The sequence below is a fragment of the Pseudorasbora parva genome, chromosome 8 (assembly GCF_024679245.1).
Source record: "Pseudorasbora parva isolate DD20220531a chromosome 8, ASM2467924v1, whole genome shotgun sequence".
Lineage (NCBI taxonomy): Eukaryota > Metazoa > Chordata > Actinopteri > Cypriniformes > Gobionidae > Pseudorasbora > Pseudorasbora parva.
The window spans coordinates 3898116-3913627 of NC_090179.1; the positions used below are offsets into that span (position 1 = coordinate 3898116).

The 15512-nt window shown below is 40.8% G+C and overlaps 42 non-coding genes across 42 annotated transcripts; all 42 read left to right on the forward strand.

Moving 5' to 3' along the window:
- The first annotated feature begins 350 nt into the window (after window positions 1–350).
- trnat-agu (transfer RNA threonine (anticodon AGU)) lies at window positions 351–424 on the forward strand. The gene has a single exon. It is a non-coding gene; the product is annotated as a tRNA-Thr (tRNA).
- A 191-nt stretch (window positions 425–615) lies between these two features.
- Window positions 616–689, forward strand: trnat-ugu (transfer RNA threonine (anticodon UGU)). The gene has a single exon. It is a non-coding gene; the product is annotated as a tRNA-Thr (tRNA).
- A 142-nt stretch (window positions 690–831) lies between these two features.
- Window positions 832–920, forward strand: trnar-ucu (transfer RNA arginine (anticodon UCU)). The gene is given in 2 exon segments: window positions 832–868; window positions 885–920. It is a non-coding gene; the product is annotated as a tRNA-Arg (tRNA).
- Window positions 921–1461: 541 nt separating this feature from the next.
- Window positions 1462–1535, forward strand: trnat-agu (transfer RNA threonine (anticodon AGU)). Its single transcript has one exon. It is a non-coding gene; the product is annotated as a tRNA-Thr (tRNA).
- Window positions 1536–1726: 191 nt separating this feature from the next.
- trnat-ugu (transfer RNA threonine (anticodon UGU)) lies at window positions 1727–1800 on the forward strand. Its single transcript has one exon. It is a non-coding gene; the product is annotated as a tRNA-Thr (tRNA).
- Window positions 1801–1942: 142 nt separating this feature from the next.
- On the forward strand, window positions 1943–2031 carry trnar-ucu (transfer RNA arginine (anticodon UCU)). The gene is given in 2 exon segments: window positions 1943–1979; window positions 1996–2031. It is a non-coding gene; the product is annotated as a tRNA-Arg (tRNA).
- A 541-nt stretch (window positions 2032–2572) lies between these two features.
- trnat-agu (transfer RNA threonine (anticodon AGU)) lies at window positions 2573–2646 on the forward strand. Its single transcript has one exon. It is a non-coding gene; the product is annotated as a tRNA-Thr (tRNA).
- Window positions 2647–2837: 191 nt separating this feature from the next.
- trnat-ugu (transfer RNA threonine (anticodon UGU)) lies at window positions 2838–2911 on the forward strand. Its single transcript has one exon. It is a non-coding gene; the product is annotated as a tRNA-Thr (tRNA).
- Window positions 2912–3053: 142 nt separating this feature from the next.
- Window positions 3054–3142, forward strand: trnar-ucu (transfer RNA arginine (anticodon UCU)). The gene is given in 2 exon segments: window positions 3054–3090; window positions 3107–3142. It is a non-coding gene; the product is annotated as a tRNA-Arg (tRNA).
- A 541-nt stretch (window positions 3143–3683) lies between these two features.
- Window positions 3684–3757, forward strand: trnat-agu (transfer RNA threonine (anticodon AGU)). Its single transcript has one exon. It is a non-coding gene; the product is annotated as a tRNA-Thr (tRNA).
- Window positions 3758–3948: 191 nt separating this feature from the next.
- trnat-ugu (transfer RNA threonine (anticodon UGU)) lies at window positions 3949–4022 on the forward strand. Its single transcript has one exon. It is a non-coding gene; the product is annotated as a tRNA-Thr (tRNA).
- A 142-nt stretch (window positions 4023–4164) lies between these two features.
- Window positions 4165–4253, forward strand: trnar-ucu (transfer RNA arginine (anticodon UCU)). Its single transcript is given in 2 exon segments — window positions 4165–4201; window positions 4218–4253. It is a non-coding gene; the product is annotated as a tRNA-Arg (tRNA).
- A 541-nt stretch (window positions 4254–4794) lies between these two features.
- Window positions 4795–4868, forward strand: trnat-agu (transfer RNA threonine (anticodon AGU)). The gene has a single exon. It is a non-coding gene; the product is annotated as a tRNA-Thr (tRNA).
- A 191-nt stretch (window positions 4869–5059) lies between these two features.
- On the forward strand, window positions 5060–5133 carry trnat-ugu (transfer RNA threonine (anticodon UGU)). Its single transcript has one exon. It is a non-coding gene; the product is annotated as a tRNA-Thr (tRNA).
- A 142-nt stretch (window positions 5134–5275) lies between these two features.
- On the forward strand, window positions 5276–5364 carry trnar-ucu (transfer RNA arginine (anticodon UCU)). The gene is given in 2 exon segments: window positions 5276–5312; window positions 5329–5364. It is a non-coding gene; the product is annotated as a tRNA-Arg (tRNA).
- A 541-nt stretch (window positions 5365–5905) lies between these two features.
- On the forward strand, window positions 5906–5979 carry trnat-agu (transfer RNA threonine (anticodon AGU)). Its single transcript has one exon. It is a non-coding gene; the product is annotated as a tRNA-Thr (tRNA).
- Window positions 5980–6170: 191 nt separating this feature from the next.
- Window positions 6171–6244, forward strand: trnat-ugu (transfer RNA threonine (anticodon UGU)). The gene has a single exon. It is a non-coding gene; the product is annotated as a tRNA-Thr (tRNA).
- Window positions 6245–6386: 142 nt separating this feature from the next.
- On the forward strand, window positions 6387–6475 carry trnar-ucu (transfer RNA arginine (anticodon UCU)). The gene is given in 2 exon segments: window positions 6387–6423; window positions 6440–6475. It is a non-coding gene; the product is annotated as a tRNA-Arg (tRNA).
- A 541-nt stretch (window positions 6476–7016) lies between these two features.
- Window positions 7017–7090, forward strand: trnat-agu (transfer RNA threonine (anticodon AGU)). The gene has a single exon. It is a non-coding gene; the product is annotated as a tRNA-Thr (tRNA).
- A 191-nt stretch (window positions 7091–7281) lies between these two features.
- On the forward strand, window positions 7282–7355 carry trnat-ugu (transfer RNA threonine (anticodon UGU)). Its single transcript has one exon. It is a non-coding gene; the product is annotated as a tRNA-Thr (tRNA).
- A 142-nt stretch (window positions 7356–7497) lies between these two features.
- trnar-ucu (transfer RNA arginine (anticodon UCU)) lies at window positions 7498–7586 on the forward strand. Its single transcript is given in 2 exon segments — window positions 7498–7534; window positions 7551–7586. It is a non-coding gene; the product is annotated as a tRNA-Arg (tRNA).
- A 541-nt stretch (window positions 7587–8127) lies between these two features.
- Window positions 8128–8201, forward strand: trnat-agu (transfer RNA threonine (anticodon AGU)). The gene has a single exon. It is a non-coding gene; the product is annotated as a tRNA-Thr (tRNA).
- Window positions 8202–8392: 191 nt separating this feature from the next.
- trnat-ugu (transfer RNA threonine (anticodon UGU)) lies at window positions 8393–8466 on the forward strand. Its single transcript has one exon. It is a non-coding gene; the product is annotated as a tRNA-Thr (tRNA).
- A 142-nt stretch (window positions 8467–8608) lies between these two features.
- trnar-ucu (transfer RNA arginine (anticodon UCU)) lies at window positions 8609–8697 on the forward strand. The gene is given in 2 exon segments: window positions 8609–8645; window positions 8662–8697. It is a non-coding gene; the product is annotated as a tRNA-Arg (tRNA).
- A 541-nt stretch (window positions 8698–9238) lies between these two features.
- trnat-agu (transfer RNA threonine (anticodon AGU)) lies at window positions 9239–9312 on the forward strand. The gene has a single exon. It is a non-coding gene; the product is annotated as a tRNA-Thr (tRNA).
- Window positions 9313–9503: 191 nt separating this feature from the next.
- Window positions 9504–9577, forward strand: trnat-ugu (transfer RNA threonine (anticodon UGU)). Its single transcript has one exon. It is a non-coding gene; the product is annotated as a tRNA-Thr (tRNA).
- A 142-nt stretch (window positions 9578–9719) lies between these two features.
- trnar-ucu (transfer RNA arginine (anticodon UCU)) lies at window positions 9720–9808 on the forward strand. The gene is given in 2 exon segments: window positions 9720–9756; window positions 9773–9808. It is a non-coding gene; the product is annotated as a tRNA-Arg (tRNA).
- A 541-nt stretch (window positions 9809–10349) lies between these two features.
- Window positions 10350–10423, forward strand: trnat-agu (transfer RNA threonine (anticodon AGU)). The gene has a single exon. It is a non-coding gene; the product is annotated as a tRNA-Thr (tRNA).
- A 191-nt stretch (window positions 10424–10614) lies between these two features.
- On the forward strand, window positions 10615–10688 carry trnat-ugu (transfer RNA threonine (anticodon UGU)). Its single transcript has one exon. It is a non-coding gene; the product is annotated as a tRNA-Thr (tRNA).
- Window positions 10689–10830: 142 nt separating this feature from the next.
- trnar-ucu (transfer RNA arginine (anticodon UCU)) lies at window positions 10831–10919 on the forward strand. The gene is given in 2 exon segments: window positions 10831–10867; window positions 10884–10919. It is a non-coding gene; the product is annotated as a tRNA-Arg (tRNA).
- A 541-nt stretch (window positions 10920–11460) lies between these two features.
- trnat-agu (transfer RNA threonine (anticodon AGU)) lies at window positions 11461–11534 on the forward strand. Its single transcript has one exon. It is a non-coding gene; the product is annotated as a tRNA-Thr (tRNA).
- A 191-nt stretch (window positions 11535–11725) lies between these two features.
- trnat-ugu (transfer RNA threonine (anticodon UGU)) lies at window positions 11726–11799 on the forward strand. Its single transcript has one exon. It is a non-coding gene; the product is annotated as a tRNA-Thr (tRNA).
- Window positions 11800–11941: 142 nt separating this feature from the next.
- Window positions 11942–12030, forward strand: trnar-ucu (transfer RNA arginine (anticodon UCU)). The gene is given in 2 exon segments: window positions 11942–11978; window positions 11995–12030. It is a non-coding gene; the product is annotated as a tRNA-Arg (tRNA).
- Window positions 12031–12571: 541 nt separating this feature from the next.
- Window positions 12572–12645, forward strand: trnat-agu (transfer RNA threonine (anticodon AGU)). Its single transcript has one exon. It is a non-coding gene; the product is annotated as a tRNA-Thr (tRNA).
- A 191-nt stretch (window positions 12646–12836) lies between these two features.
- Window positions 12837–12910, forward strand: trnat-ugu (transfer RNA threonine (anticodon UGU)). The gene has a single exon. It is a non-coding gene; the product is annotated as a tRNA-Thr (tRNA).
- A 142-nt stretch (window positions 12911–13052) lies between these two features.
- On the forward strand, window positions 13053–13141 carry trnar-ucu (transfer RNA arginine (anticodon UCU)). Its single transcript is given in 2 exon segments — window positions 13053–13089; window positions 13106–13141. It is a non-coding gene; the product is annotated as a tRNA-Arg (tRNA).
- A 540-nt stretch (window positions 13142–13681) lies between these two features.
- Window positions 13682–13755, forward strand: trnat-agu (transfer RNA threonine (anticodon AGU)). Its single transcript has one exon. It is a non-coding gene; the product is annotated as a tRNA-Thr (tRNA).
- Window positions 13756–13946: 191 nt separating this feature from the next.
- On the forward strand, window positions 13947–14020 carry trnat-ugu (transfer RNA threonine (anticodon UGU)). Its single transcript has one exon. It is a non-coding gene; the product is annotated as a tRNA-Thr (tRNA).
- A 142-nt stretch (window positions 14021–14162) lies between these two features.
- Window positions 14163–14251, forward strand: trnar-ucu (transfer RNA arginine (anticodon UCU)). The gene is given in 2 exon segments: window positions 14163–14199; window positions 14216–14251. It is a non-coding gene; the product is annotated as a tRNA-Arg (tRNA).
- Window positions 14252–14792: 541 nt separating this feature from the next.
- trnat-agu (transfer RNA threonine (anticodon AGU)) lies at window positions 14793–14866 on the forward strand. The gene has a single exon. It is a non-coding gene; the product is annotated as a tRNA-Thr (tRNA).
- Window positions 14867–15057: 191 nt separating this feature from the next.
- Window positions 15058–15131, forward strand: trnat-ugu (transfer RNA threonine (anticodon UGU)). The gene has a single exon. It is a non-coding gene; the product is annotated as a tRNA-Thr (tRNA).
- A 142-nt stretch (window positions 15132–15273) lies between these two features.
- trnar-ucu (transfer RNA arginine (anticodon UCU)) lies at window positions 15274–15362 on the forward strand. The gene is given in 2 exon segments: window positions 15274–15310; window positions 15327–15362. It is a non-coding gene; the product is annotated as a tRNA-Arg (tRNA).
- Window positions 15363–15512: the final 150 nt, after the last annotated feature.

Below are 15512 nucleotides of genomic sequence, written 5' to 3' on the forward strand. Positions count from 1 at the left end.
ACAAGAATGGTTTGAAAAACACTGGTTTAGGCCAAAAACTGCTACTGCCAATTGATGGCCACCTACCTAGCAAGAAATGCTTTCCATTTCTGCTAGCTTAAATAGAGTTTAGATTTATTGTAAATGGAGGTTCACAACACATTTGAGACACGAGTATTGAGAGATTTTAACCAAAATGAAATGATTTGAGACATTCCCTTATTCCTCAATAGAAGCCTGCACACTTTTCAGCTTTTGGAAATAATCCTCTAACTTCAAAGGAACCTATCCATGACTTAATCAGCTCTTTTCCTGACATGCTACCTCTTTTAGACTTTGAATACAAAAGTATCAAACCAAGGTAAGTATCTGGCGCTGTGGCTTAGTTGGTTAAAGCGCCTGTCTAGTAAACAGGAGATCCTGGGTTCGAATCCCAGCAGTGCCTAAAATGTGTGGCTTCTACTAGTATTCATCCAAACTTTTCAGATGTAAAAGTCTCTACAGGACACACCTTCTGGACTTCTAGGTTGTGAATAAAGGCTCAAAGGGAAAACTTTCATGAGGTAATCAGCTGTTTTCAAGATGTGCTACCTCTTTAAGGCTTTATATACCAACAAAATGCTTTGCATTACAGCTGGCGCTGTGGCTTAGTTGGTCAAAGCGCCTGTCTTGTAAACAGGAGATCCTGGGTTCAAATCCCAGCAGTGCCTATGCCACAGGATATGTGGGAGCACTTTTAAACTTTTCACATTTGAAAGTCTTTACATGCTGAACAGTGTGTATCAGCAAGGAAGAACTGGAAAGCTAAGAAGTGCTGGACAAGGCATAGTGCCTTGGAAAGTGTGTTGTTGTGGCTCTGTGGCGCAATGGATAGCGCATTGGACTTCTAGGTTGTGAATGGAGGTATTCAAAGGCTGTGGGTTCGAGTCCCACCAGAGTCATCCATAAAAACTTTTGCTCAGATATCTTTGTGTTGGACAAGCATATGCTTAAACCTTTTCGGACATGAAGTATTTCAGAAGCCTAACTTTCCTCTTCGTCTTATTTCCCCTGTTGGACACACCCAGCTCAGATTACAGAATACTCTACTAATTAGCTCACGTCAAGTCCCCATTTTTAAAAAAGGAATATAACAAGAATGGTTTGAAAAACACTGGTTTAGGCCAAAAACTGCTACTGCCAATTGATGGCCACCTACCTAGCAAGAAATGCTTTCCATTTCTGCTAGCTTAAACAGAGTTTAGATTTATTGTAAATGGAGGTTCACAACACATTTGAGACACGAGTATTGAGAGATTTTAACCAAAATGAAATGATTTGAGACATTCCCTTTTTGCTCAAAAGAAGCATGCACACTTTTCAGCTTTTGGAAATAATCCTCTAACTTCAAAGGAACCTAATCATGACTTAATCAGCTCTTTTCCTGACATGCTACCTCTTTTAGACTTTGAATACAAAAGTATCAAACCAAAGTAAGTACCTGGCGCTGTGGCTTAGTTGGTTAAAGCGCCTGTCTAGTAAACAGGAGATCCTGGGTTCGAATCCCAGCAGTGCCTAAAATGTGTGGCTTCTACTAGTATTCATCCAAACTTTTCAGATGTAAAAGTCTCTACAGGACACACCTTCTGGACTTCTAGGTTGTGAATAAAGGCTCAAAGGGAAAACTTTCATGAGGTAATCAGCTGTTTTCAAGATGTGCTACCTCTTTAAGGCTTTATATACCAACAAAATGCTTTGCATTACAGCTGGCGCTGTGGCTTAGTTGGTCAAAGCGCCTGTCTTGTAAACAGGAGATCCTGGGTTCAAATCCCAGCAGTGCCTATGCCACAGGATATGTGGGAGCACTTTTAAACTTTTCACATTTGAAAGTCTTTACATGCTGAACAGTGTGTATCAGCAAGGAAGAACTGGAAAGCTAAGAAGTGCTGGACAAGGCATAGTGCCTTGGAAAGCGTATTCTTGTGGCTCTATGGCGCAATGGATAGCGCATTGGACTTCTAGGTTGTGAATGGAGGTATTCAAAGGCTGTGGATTCGAGTCCCACCAGAGTCATCCATTAAACCTTTTGCTCAGATATCTTTGTGTTGGACAAGCATATGCTTAAACCTTTTCGGACATGAAGTATTTCAGAAGCCTAACTTTCCTCTTCGTCTTATTTCCACTGTTGGACACACCCAGCTCAGATTACAGAATACTCTACTAATTAGCTCACGTCAAGTCCCCATTTTTAAAAAAGGAATATAACAAGAATGGTTTGAAAAACACTGGTTTAGGCCAAAAACTGCTACTGCCAATTGATGGACACCTACCTAGCAAGAAATGCTTTCCATTTCTGCTAGCTTAAATAGAGTTTAGATTTATTGTAAATGGAGGTTCACAACACATTTGAGACACGAGTATTGAGAGATTTTAACCAAAATGAAATGATTTGAGACATTCCCTTATTCCTCAATAGAAGCCTGCACACTTTTCAGCTTTTGGAAATAATCCTCTAACTTCAAAGGAACCTAATCATGACTTAATCAGCTCTTTTCCTGACATGCTACCTCTTTTAGACTTTGAATACAAAAGTATCAAACCAAAGTAAGTACCTGGCGCTGTGGCTTAGTTGGTTAAAGCGCCTGTCTAGTAAACAGGAGATCCTGGGTTCGAATCCCAGCAGTGCCTAAAATGTGTGCCTTCTACTAGTATTCATCCAAACTTTTCAGATGTAAAAGTCTCTACAGGACACACCTTCTGGACTTCTAGGTTGTGAATAAAGGCTCAAAGGGAAAACTTTCATGAGGTAATCAGCTGTTTTCAAGATGTGCTACCTCTTTAAGGCTTTATATACCAACAAAATGCTTTGCGTTACAGCTGGCGCTGTGGCTTAGTTGGTCAAAGCGCCTGTCTTGTAAACAGGAGATCCTGGGTTCAAATCCCAGCAGTGCCTATGCCACAGGATATGTGGGAGCACTTTTAAACTTTTCACATTTGAAAGTCTTTACATGCTGAACAGTGTGTATCAGCAAGGAAGAACTGGAAAGCTAAGAAGTGCTGGACAAGGCATAGTGCCTTGGAAAGTGTGTTCTTGTGGCTCTGTGGCGCAATGGATAGCGCATTGGACTTCTAGGTTGTGAATGGAGGTATTCAAAGGCTGTGGGTTCGAGTCCCACCAGAGTCATCCATAAAAACTTTTGCTCAGATATCTTTGTGTTGGACAAGCATATGCTTAAACCTTTTCGGACATGAAGTATTTCAGAAGCCTAACTTTCCTCTTCGTCTTATTTCCCCTGTTGGACACACCCAGCTCAGATTACAGAATACTCTACTAATTAGCTCACGTCAAGTCCCCATTTTTAAAAAAGGAATATAACAAGAATGGTTTGAAAAACACTAGTTTAGGCCAAAAACTGCTACTGCCAATTGATGGCCACCTACCTAGCAAGAAATGCTTTCCATTTCTGCTAGCTTAAATAGAGTTTAGATTTATTGTAAATGGAGGTTCACAACACATTTGAGACACGAGTATTGAGAGAGTTTAACCAAAATGAAATGATTTGAGACATTCCCTTATTCCTCAATAGAAGCCTGCACACTTTTCAGCTTTTGGAAATAATCCTCTAACTTCAAAGGAACCTAATCATGACTTAATCAGCTCTTTTCCTGACATGCTACCTCTTTTAGACTTTGAATACAAAAGTATCAAACCAAAGTAAGTACCTGGCGCTGTGGCTTAGTTTGTTAAAGCGCCTGTCTAGTAAACAGGAGATCCTGGGTTCGAATCCCAGCAGTGCCTAAAATGTGTGGCTTCTACTAGTATTCATCCAAACTTTTCAGATGTAAAAGTCTCTACAGGACACACCTTCTGGACTTCTAGGTTGTGAATAAAGGCTCAAAGGGAAAACTTTCATGAGGTAATCAGCTGTTTTCAAGATGTGCTACCTCTTTAAGGCTTTATATACCAACAAAATGCTTTGCATTACAGCTGGCGCTGTGGCTTAGTTGGTCAAAGCGCCTGTCTTGTAAACAGGAGATCCTGGGTTCAAATCCCAGCAGTGCCTATGCCACAGGATATGTGGGAGCACTTTTAAACTTTTCACATTTGAAAGTCTTTACATGCTGAACAGTGTGTATCAGCAAGGAAGAACTGGAAAGCTAAGAAGTGCTGGACAAGGCATAGTGCCTTGGAAAGTGTGTTGTTGTGGCTCTGTGGCGCAATGGATAGCGCATTGGACTTCTAAGTTGTGAATGGAGGTATTCAAAGGCTGTGGGTTCGAGTCCCACCAGAGTCATCCATAAAAACTTTTGCTCAGATATCTTTGTGTTGGACAAGCATATGCTTAAACCTTTTCGGACATGAAGTATTTCAGAAGCCTAACTTTCCTCTTCGTCTTATTTCCCCTGTTGGACACACCCAGCTCAGATTACAGAATACTCTACTAATTAGCTCACGTCAAGTCCCCATTTTTAAAAAAGGAATATAACAAGAATGGTTTGAAAAACACTGGTTTAGGCCAAAAACTGCTACTGCCAATTGATGGCCACCTACCTAGCAAGAAATGCTTTCCATTTCTGCTAGCTTAAATAGAGTTTAGATTTATTGTAAATGGAGGTTCACAACACATTTGAGACACGAGTATTGAGAGATTTTAACCAAAATGAAATGATTTGAGACATTCCCTTATTCCTCAATAGAAGCCTGCACACTTTTCAGCTTTTGGAAATAATCCTCTAACTTCAAAGGAACCTAATCATGACTTAATCAGCTCTTTTCCTGACATGCTACCTCTTTTAGACTTTGAATACAAAAGTATCACACCAAGGTAAGTATCTGGCGCTGTGGCTTAGTTTGTTAAAGCGCCTGTCTAGTAAACAGGAGATCCTGGGTTCGAATCCCAGCAGTGCCTAAAATGTGTGGCTTCTACTAGTATTCATCCAAAATTTTCAGATGTAAAAGTCTCTACAGGACACACCTTCTGGACTTCTAGGTTGTGAATAAAGGCTCAAAGGGAAAACTTTCATGAGGTAATCAGCTGTTTTCAAGATGTGCTACCTCTTTAAGGCTTTATATACCAACAAAATGCTTTGCATTACAGCTGGCGCTGTGGCTTAGTTGGTCAAAGCGCCTGTCTTGTAAACAGGAGATCCTGGGTTCAAATCCCAGCAGTGCCTATGCCACAGGATATGTGGGAGCACTTTTAAACTTTTCACATTTGAAAGTCTTTACATGCTGAACAGTGTGTATCAGCAAGGAAGAACTGGAAAGCTAAGAAGTGCTGGACAAGGCATAGTGCCTTGGAAAGTGTGTTGTTGTGGCTCTGTGGCGCAATGGATAGCGCATTGGACTTCTAGGTTGTGAATGGAGGTATTCAAAGGCTGTGGGTTCGAGTCCCACCAGAGTCATCCATAAAAACTTTTGCTCAGATATCTTTGTGTTGGACAAGCATATGCTTAAACCTTTTCGGACATGAAGTATTTCAGAAGCCTAACTTTCCTCTTCGTCTTATTTCCCCTGTTGGACACACCCAGCTCAGATTACAGAATACTCTACTAATTAGCTCACGTCAAGTCCCCATTTTTAAAAAAGGAATATAACAAGAATGGTTTGAAAAACACTGGTTTAGGCCAAAAACTGCTACTGCCAATTGATGGCCACCTACCTAGCAAGAAATGCTTTCCATTTCTGCTAGCTTAAATAGAGTTTAGATTTATTGTAAATGGAGGTTCACAACACATTTGAGACACGAGTATTGAGAGATTTTAACCAAAATGAAATGATTTGAGACATTCCCTTATTCCTCAATAGAAGCCTGCACACTTTTCAGCTTTTGGAAATAATCCTCTAACTTCAAAGGAACCTATCCATGACTTAATCAGCTCTTTTCCTGACATGCTACCTCTTTTAGACTTTGAATACAAAAGTATCAAACCAAGGTAAGTATCTGGCGCTGTGGCTTAGTTGGTTAAAGCGCCTGTCTAGTAAACAGGAGATCCTGGGTTCGAATCCCAGCAGTGCCTAAAATGTGTGGCTTCTACTAGTATTCATCCAAACTTTTCAGATGTAAAAGTCTCTACAGGACACACCTTCTGGACTTCTAGGTTGTGAATAAAGGCTCAAAGGGAAAACTTTCATGAGGTAATCAGCTGTTTTCAAGATGTGCTACCTCTTTAAGGCTTTATATACCAACAAAATGCTTTGCATTACAGCTGGCGCTGTGGCTTAGTTGGTCAAAGCGCCTGTCTTGTAAACAGGAGATCCTGGGTTCAAATCCCAGCAGTGCCTATGCCACAGGATATGTGGGAGCACTTTTAAACTTTTCACATTTGAAAGTCTTTACATGCTGAACAGTGTGTATCAGCAAGGAAGAACTGGAAAGCTAAGAAGTGCTGGACAAGGCATAGTGCCTTGGAAAGTGTGTTGTTGTGGCTCTGTGGCGCAATGGATAGCGCATTGGACTTCTAGGTTGTGAATGGAGGTATTCAAAGGCTGTGGGTTCGAGTCCCACCAGAGTCATCCATAAAAACTTTTGCTCAGATATCTTTGTGTTGGACAAGCATATGCTTAAACCTTTTCGGACATGAAGTATTTCAGAAGCCTAACTTTCCTCTTCGTCTTATTTCCCCTGTTGGACACACCCAGCTCAGATTACAGAATACTCTACTAATTAGCTCACGTCAAGTCCCCATTTTTAAAAAAGGAATATAACAAGAATGGTTTGAAAAACACTGGTTTAGGCCAAAAACTGCTACTGCCAATTGATGGCCACCTACCTAGCAAGAAATGCTTTCCATTTCTGCTAGCTTAAACAGAGTTTAGATTTATTGTAAATGGAGGTTCACAACACATTTGAGACACGAGTATTGAGAGATTTTAACCAAAATGAAATGATTTGAGACATTCCCTTTTTGCTCAAAAGAAGCATGCACACTTTTCAGCTTTTGGAAATAATCCTCTAACTTCAAAGGAACCTAATCATGACTTAATCAGCTCTTTTCCTGACATGCTACCTCTTTTAGACTTTGAATACAAAAGTATCAAACCAAAGTAAGTACCTGGCGCTGTGGCTTAGTTGGTTAAAGCGCCTGTCTAGTAAACAGGAGATCCTGGGTTCGAATCCCAGCAGTGCCTAAAATGTGTGGCTTCTACTAGTATTCATCCAAACTTTTCAGATGTAAAAGTCTCTACAGGACACACCTTCTGGACTTCTAGGTTGTGAATAAAGGCTCAAAGGGAAAACTTTCATGAGGTAATCAGCTGTTTTCAAGATGTGCTACCTCTTTAAGGCTTTATATACCAACAAAATGCTTTGCATTACAGCTGGCGCTGTGGCTTAGTTGGTCAAAGCGCCTGTCTTGTAAACAGGAGATCCTGGGTTCAAATCCCAGCAGTGCCTATGCCACAGGATATGTGGGAGCACTTTTAAACTTTTCACATTTGAAAGTCTTTACATGCTGAACAGTGTGTATCAGCAAGGAAGAACTGGAAAGCTAAGAAGTGCTGGACAAGGCATAGTGCCTTGGAAAGTGTGTTGTTGTGGCTCTGTGGCGCAATGGATAGCGCATTGGACTTCTAAGTTGTGAATGGAGGTATTCAAAGGCTGTGGGTTCGAGTCCCACCAGAGTCATCCATAAAAACTTTTGCTCAGATATCTTTGTGTTGGACAAGCATATGCTTAAACCTTTTCGGACATGAAGTATTTCAGAAGCCTAACTTTCCTCTTCGTCTTATTTCCCCTGTTGGACACACCCAGCTCAGATTACAGAATACTCTACTAATTAGCTCACGTCAAGTCCCCATTTTTAAAAAAGGAATATAACAAGAATGGTTTGAAAAACACTGGTTTAGGCCAAAAACTGCTACTGCCAATTGATGGCCACCTACCTAGCAAGAAATGCTTTCCATTTCTGCTAGCTTAAATAGAGTTTAGATTTATTGTAAATGGAGGTTCACAACACATTTGAGACACGAGTATTGAGAGATTTTAACCAAAATGAAATGATTTGAGACATTCCCTTATTCCTCAATAGAAGCCTGCACACTTTTCAGCTTTTGGAAATAATCCTCTAACTTCAAAGGAACCTAATCATGACTTAATCAGCTCTTTTCCTGACATGCTACCTCTTTTAGACTTTGAATACAAAAGTATCACACCAAGGTAAGTATCTGGCGCTGTGGCTTAGTTTGTTAAAGCGCCTGTCTAGTAAACAGGAGATCCTGGGTTCGAATCCCAGCAGTGCCTAAAATGTGTGGCTTCTACTAGTATTCATCCAAAATTTTCAGATGTAAAAGTCTCTACAGGACACACCTTCTGGACTTCTAGGTTGTGAATAAAGGCTCAAAGGGAAAACTTTCATGAGGTAATCAGCTGTTTTCAAGATGTGCTACCTCTTTAAGGCTTTATATACCAACAAAATGCTTTGCATTACAGCTGGCGCTGTGGCTTAGTTGGTCAAAGCGCCTGTCTTGTAAACAGGAGATCCTGGGTTCAAATCCCAGCAGTGCCTATGCCACAGGATATGTGGGAGCACTTTTAAACTTTTCACATTTGAAAGTCTTTACATGCTGAACAGTGTGTATCAGCAAGGAAGAACTGGAAAGCTAAGAAGTGCTGGACAAGGCATAGTGCCTTGGAAAGTGTGTTGTTGTGGCTCTGTGGCGCAATGGATAGCGCATTGGACTTCTAGGTTGTGAATGGAGGTATTCAAAGGCTGTGGGTTCGAGTCCCACCAGAGTCATCCATAAAAACTTTTGCTCAGATATCTTTGTGTTGGACAAGCATATGCTTAAACCTTTTCGGACATGAAGTATTTCAGAAGCCTAACTTTCCTCTTCGTCTTATTTCCCCTGTTGGACACACCCAGCTCAGATTACAGAATACTCTACTAATTAGCTCACGTCAAGTCCCCATTTTTAAAAAAGGAATATAACAAGAATGGTTTGAAAAACACTGGTTTAGGCCAAAAACTGCTACTGCCAATTGATGGCCACCTACCTAGCAAGAAATGCTTTCCATTTCTGCTAGCTTAAATAGAGTTTAGATTTATTGTAAATGGAGGTTCACAACACATTTGAGACACGAGTATTGAGAGATTTTAACCAAAATGAAATGATTTGAGACATTCCCTTATTCCTCAATAGAAGCCTGCACACTTTTCAGCTTTTGGAAATAATCCTCTAACTTCAAAGGAACCTATCCATGACTTAATCAGCTCTTTTCCTGACATGCTACCTCTTTTAGACTTTGAATACAAAAGTATCAAACCAAGGTAAGTATCTGGCGCTGTGGCTTAGTTGGTTAAAGCGCCTGTCTAGTAAACAGGAGATCCTGGGTTCGAATCCCAGCAGTGCCTAAAATGTGTGGCTTCTACTAGTATTCATCCAAACTTTTCAGATGTAAAAGTCTCTACAGGACACACCTTCTGGACTTCTAGGTTGTGAATAAAGGCTCAAAGGGAAAACTTTCATGAGGTAATCAGCTGTTTTCAAGATGTGCTACCTCTTTAAGGCTTTATATACCAACAAAATGCTTTGCATTACAGCTGGCGCTGTGGCTTAGTTGGTCAAAGCGCCTGTCTTGTAAACAGGAGATCCTGGGTTCAAATCCCAGCAGTGCCTATGCCACAGGATATGTGGGAGCACTTTTAAACTTTTCACATTTGAAAGTCTTTACATGCTGAACAGTGTGTATCAGCAAGGAAGAACTGGAAAGCTAAGAAGTGCTGGACAAGGCATAGTGCCTTGGAAAGTGTGTTGTTGTGGCTCTGTGGCGCAATGGATAGCGCATTGGACTTCTAGGTTGTGAATGGAGGTATTCAAAGGCTGTGGGTTCGAGTCCCACCAGAGTCATCCATAAAAACTTTTGCTCAGATATCTTTGTGTTGGACAAGCATATGCTTAAACCTTTTCGGACATGAAGTATTTCAGAAGCCTAACTTTCCTCTTCGTCTTATTTCCCCTGTTGGACACACCCAGCTCAGATTACAGAATACTCTACTAATTAGCTCACGTCAAGTCCCCATTTTTAAAAAAGGAATATAACAAGAATGGTTTGAAAAACACTGGTTTAGGCCAAAAACTGCTACTGCCAATTGATGGCCACCTACCTAGCAAGAAATGCTTTCCATTTCTGCTAGCTTAAACAGAGTTTAGATTTATTGTAAATGGAGGTTCACAACACATTTGAGACACGAGTATTGAGAGATTTTAACCAAAATGAAATGATTTGAGACATTCCCTTTTTGCTCAAAAGAAGCATGCACACTTTTCAGCTTTTGGAAATAATCCTCTAACTTCAAAGGAACCTAATCATGACTTAATCAGCTCTTTTCCTGACATGCTACCTCTTTTAGACTTTGAATACAAAAGTATCAAACCAAAGTAAGTACCTGGCGCTGTGGCTTAGTTGGTTAAAGCGCCTGTCTAGTAAACAGGAGATCCTGGGTTCGAATCCCAGCAGTGCCTAAAATGTGTGGCTTCTACTAGTATTCATCCAAACTTTTCAGATGTAAAAGTCTCTACAGGACACACCTTCTGGACTTCTAGGTTGTGAATAAAGGCTCAAAGGGAAAACTTTCATGAGGTAATCAGCTGTTTTCAAGATGTGCTACCTCTTTAAGGCTTTATATACCAACAAAATGCTTTGCATTACAGCTGGCGCTGTGGCTTAGTTGGTCAAAGCGCCTGTCTTGTAAACAGGAGATCCTGGGTTCAAATCCCAGCAGTGCCTATGCCACAGGATATGTGGGAGCACTTTTAAACTTTTCACATTTGAAAGTCTTTACATGCTGAACAGTGTGTATCAGCAAGGAAGAACTGGAAAGCTAAGAAGTGCTGGACAAGGCATAGTGCCTTGGAAAGTGTGTTCTTGTGGCTCTGTGGCGCAATGAATAGCGCATTGGACTTCTAGGTTGTGAATGGAGGTATTCAAAGGCTGTGGGTTCGAGTCCCACCAGAGTCATCCATAAAAACTTTTGCTCAGATATCTTTGTGTTGGACAAGCATATGCTTAAACCTTTTCGGACATGAAGTATTTCAGAAGCCTAACTTTCCTCTTCGTCTTATTTCCCCTGTTGGACACACCCAGCTCAGATTACAGAATACTCTACTAATTAGCTCACGTCAAGTCCCCATTTTTAAAAAAGGAATATAACAAGAATGGTTTGAAAAACACTGGTTTAGGCCAAAAACTGCTACTGCCAATTGATGGCCACCTACCTAGCAAGAAATGCTTTCCATTTCTGCTAGCTTAAATAGAGTTTAGATTTATTGTAAATGGAGGTTCACAACACATTTGAGACACGAGTATTGAGAGATTTTAACCAAAATGAAATGATTTGAGACATTCCCTTATTCCTCAATAGAAGCCTGCACACTTTTCAGCTTTTGGAAATAATCCTCTAACTTCAAAGGAACCTAATCACGACTTAATCAGCTCTTTTCCTGACATGCTACCTCTTTTAGACTTTGAATACAAAAGTATCAAACCAAAGTAAGTACCTGGCGCTGTGGCTTAGTTGGTTAAAGCGCCTGTCTAGTAAACAGGAGATCCTGGGTTCGAATCCCAGCAGTGCCTAAAATGTGTGGCTTCTACTAGTATTCATCCAAACTTTTCAGATGTAAAAGTCTCTACAGGACACACCTTCTGGACTTCTAGGTTGTGAATAAAGGCTCAAAGGGAAAACTTTCATGAGGTAATCAGCTGTTTTCAAGATGTGCTACCTCTTTAAGGCTTTATATACCAACAAAATGCTTTGCATTACAGCTGGCGCTGTGGCTTAGTTGGTCAAAGTGCCTGTCTTGTAAACAGGAGATCCTGGGTTCAAATCCCAGCAGCGCCTATGCCACAGGATATGTGGGAGCACTTTTAAACTTTTCACATTTGAAAGTCTTTACATGCTGAACAGTGTGTATCAGCAAGGAAGAACTGGAAAGCTAAGAAGTGCTGGACAAGGCATAGTGCCTTGGAAAGTGCGTTGTTGTGGCTCTGTAGCGCAATGGATAGCGCATTGGACTTCTAGGTTGTGAATGGAGGTATTCAAAGGCTGTGGGTTCGAGTCCCACCAGAGTCATCCATAAAAACTTTTGCTCAGATATCTTTGTGTTGGACAAGCATATGCTTAAACCTTTTCGGACATGAAGTATTTCAGAAGCCTACCTTTCCTCTTCGTCTTATTTCCCCTGTTGGACACACCCAGCTCAGATTACAGAATACTCTACTAATTAGCTCACGTCAAGTCCCCATTTTTAAAAAAGGAATATAACAAGAATGGTTTGAAAAACACTGGTTTAGGCCAAAAACTGCTACTGCCAATTGATGGCCACCTACCTAGCAAGAAATGCTTTCCATTTCTGCTAGCTTAAATAGAGTTTAGATTTATTGTAAATGGAGGTTCACAACACATTTGAGACACGAGTATTGAGAGATTTTAACCAAAATGAAATGATTTGAGACATTCCCTTATTCCTCAATAGAAGCCTGCACACTTTTCAGCTTTTGGAAATAATCCTCTAACTTCAAAGGAACCTAATCATGACTTAATCAGCTCTTTTCCTGACATGCTACCTCTTTTAGACTTTGAATACAAAAGTATCAAACCAAAGTAAGTACCTGGTGCTGTGGCTTAGTTGGTTAAAGCGCCTGTCTAGTAAACAGGAGATCCTGCGTTCGAATCCCAGCAGTGCCTAAAATGTTTGCCTTCTACTAGTATTCATCCAAACTTTTCAGATGTAAAAGTCTCTACAGGACACACCTTCTGGACTTCTAGGTTGTGAATAAAGGCTCAAAGGGAAAACTTTCATGAGGTAATCAGCTGTTTTCAAGATGTGCTACCTCTTTAAGGCTTTATATACCAACAAAATGCTTTGCATTACAGCTGGCACTGTGGCTTAGTTGGTCAAAGCGCCTGTCTTGTAAACAGGAGATCCTGGGTTCAAATCCCAGCAGTGCCTATGCCACAGGATATGTGGGAGCACTTTTAAACTTTTCACATTTGAAAGTCTTTACATGCTGAACAGTGTGTATCAGCAAGGAAGAACTGGAAAGCTAAGAAGTGCTGGACAAGGCATAGTGCCTTGGAAAGTGTGTTCTTGTGGCTCTGTGGCGCAATGGATAGCGCATTGGACTTCTAGGTTGTGAATGGAGGTATTCAAAGGCTGTGGGTTCGAGTCCCACCAGAGTCATCCATAAAAACTTTTGCTCAGATATCTTTGTGTTGGACAAGCATATGCTTAAACCTTTTCGGACATGAAGTATTTCAGAAGCCTAACTTTCCTCTTCGTCTTATTTCCCCTGTTGGACACACCCAGCTCAGATTACAGAATACTCTACTAATTAGCTCACGTCAAGTCCCCATTTTTAAAAAAGGAATATAACAAGAATGGTTTGAAAAACACTGGTTTGGCCAAAAACTGCTACTGCCAATTGATGGCCACCTACCTAGCAAGAAATGCTTTCCATTTCTGCTAGCTTAAATAGAGTTTAGATTTATTGTAAATGGAGGTTCACAACACATTTGAGACACGAGTATTGAGAGATTTTAACCAAAATGAAATGATTTGAGACATTCCCTTATTCCTCAATAGAAGCCTGCACACTTTTCAGCTTTTGGAAATAATCCTCTAACTTCAAAGGAACCTAATCACGACTTAATCAGCTCTTTTCCTGACATGCTACCTCTTTTAGACTTTGAATACAAAAGTATCAAACCAAAGTAAGTACCTGGAGCTGTGGCTTAGTTGGTTAAAGCGCCTGTCTAGTAAACAGGAGATCCTGGGTTCGAATCCCAGCAGTGCCTAAAATGTGTGCCTTCTACTAGTATTCATCCAAACTTTTCAGATGTAAAAGTCTCTACAGGACACACCTTCTGGACTTCTAGGTTGTGAATAAAGGCTCAAAGGGAAAACTTTCATGAGGTAATCAGCTGTTTTCAAGATGTGCTACCTCTTTAAGGCTTTATATACCAACAAAATGCTTTGCATTACAGCTGGCGCTGTGGCTTAGTTGGTCAAAGCGCCTGTCTTGTAAACAGGAGATCCTTGGTTCAAATCCCAGCAGTGCCTATGCCACAGGATATGTGGGAGCACTTTTAAACTTTTCACATTTGAAAGTCTTTACATGCTGAACAGTGTGTATCAGCAAGGAAGAACTGGAAAGCTAAGAAGTGCTGGACAAGGCATAGTGCCTTGGAAAGTGTGTTCTTGTGGCTCTGTGGCGCAATGGATAGCGCATTGGACTTCTAGGTTGTGAATGGAGGTATTCAAAGGCTGTGGTTTCGAGTCCCACCAGAGTCATCCATAAAAACTTTTGCTCAGATATCTTTGTGTTGGACAAGCATATGCTTAAACCTTTTCGGACATGAAGTATTTCAGAAGCCTACCTTTCCTCTTCGTCTTATTTCCCCTGTTGGACACACCCAGCTCAGATTACAGAATACTCTACTAATTAGCTCACGTCAAGTCCCCATTTTTAAAAAAGGAATATAACAAGAATGGTTTGAAAAACACTGGTTTAGGCCAAAAACTGCTACTGCCAATTGATGGCCACCTACCTAGCAAGAAATGCTTTCCATTTCTGCTAGCTTAAATAGAGTTTAGATTTATTGTAAATGGAGGTTCACAACACATTTGAGACACGAGTATTGAGAGATTTTAACCAAAATGAAATGATTTGAGACATTCCCTTATTCCTCAATAGAAGCCTGCACACTTTTCAGCTTTTGGAAATAATCCTCTAACTTCAAAGGAACCTAATCATGACTTAATCAGCTCTTTTCCTGACATGCTACCTCTTTTAGACTTTGAATACAAAAGTATCAAACCAAAGTAAGTACCTGGCGCTGTGGCTTAGTTGGTTAAAGCGCCTGTCTAGTAAACAGGAGATCCTGGGTTCGAATCCCAGCAGTGCCTAAAATGTGTGGCTTCTACTAGTATTCATCCAAACTTTTCAGATGTAAAAGTCTCTACAGGACACACCTTCTGGACTTCTAGGTTGTGAATAAAGGCTCAAAGGGAAAACTTTCATGAGGTAATCAGCTGTTTTCAAGATGTGCTACCTCTTTAAGGCTTTATATACCAACAAAATGCTTTGCATTACAGCTGGCGCTGTGGCTTAGTTGGTCAAAGCGCCTGTCTTGTAAACAGGAGATCCTGGGTTCAAATCCCAGCAGTGCCTATGCCACAGGATATGTGGGAGCACTTTTAAACTTTTCACATTTGAAAGTCTTTACATGCTGAACAGTGTGTATCAGCAAGGAAGAACTGGAAAGCTAAGAAGTGCTGGACAAGGCATAGTGCCTTGGAAAGTGTGTTGTTGTGGCTCTGTGGCGCAATGGATAGCGCATTGGACTTCTAGGTTGTGAATGGAGGTATTCAAAGGCTGTGGGTTCGAGTCCCACCAGAGTCATCCATAAAAACTTTTGCTCAGATATCTTTGTGTTGGACAAGCATATGCTTAAACCTTTTCGGACATGAAGTATTTCAGAAGCCTAACTTTCCTCTTCGTCTTATTTCCCCTGTTGGACACACCCAGCTCAGATTACAGAATACTCTACTA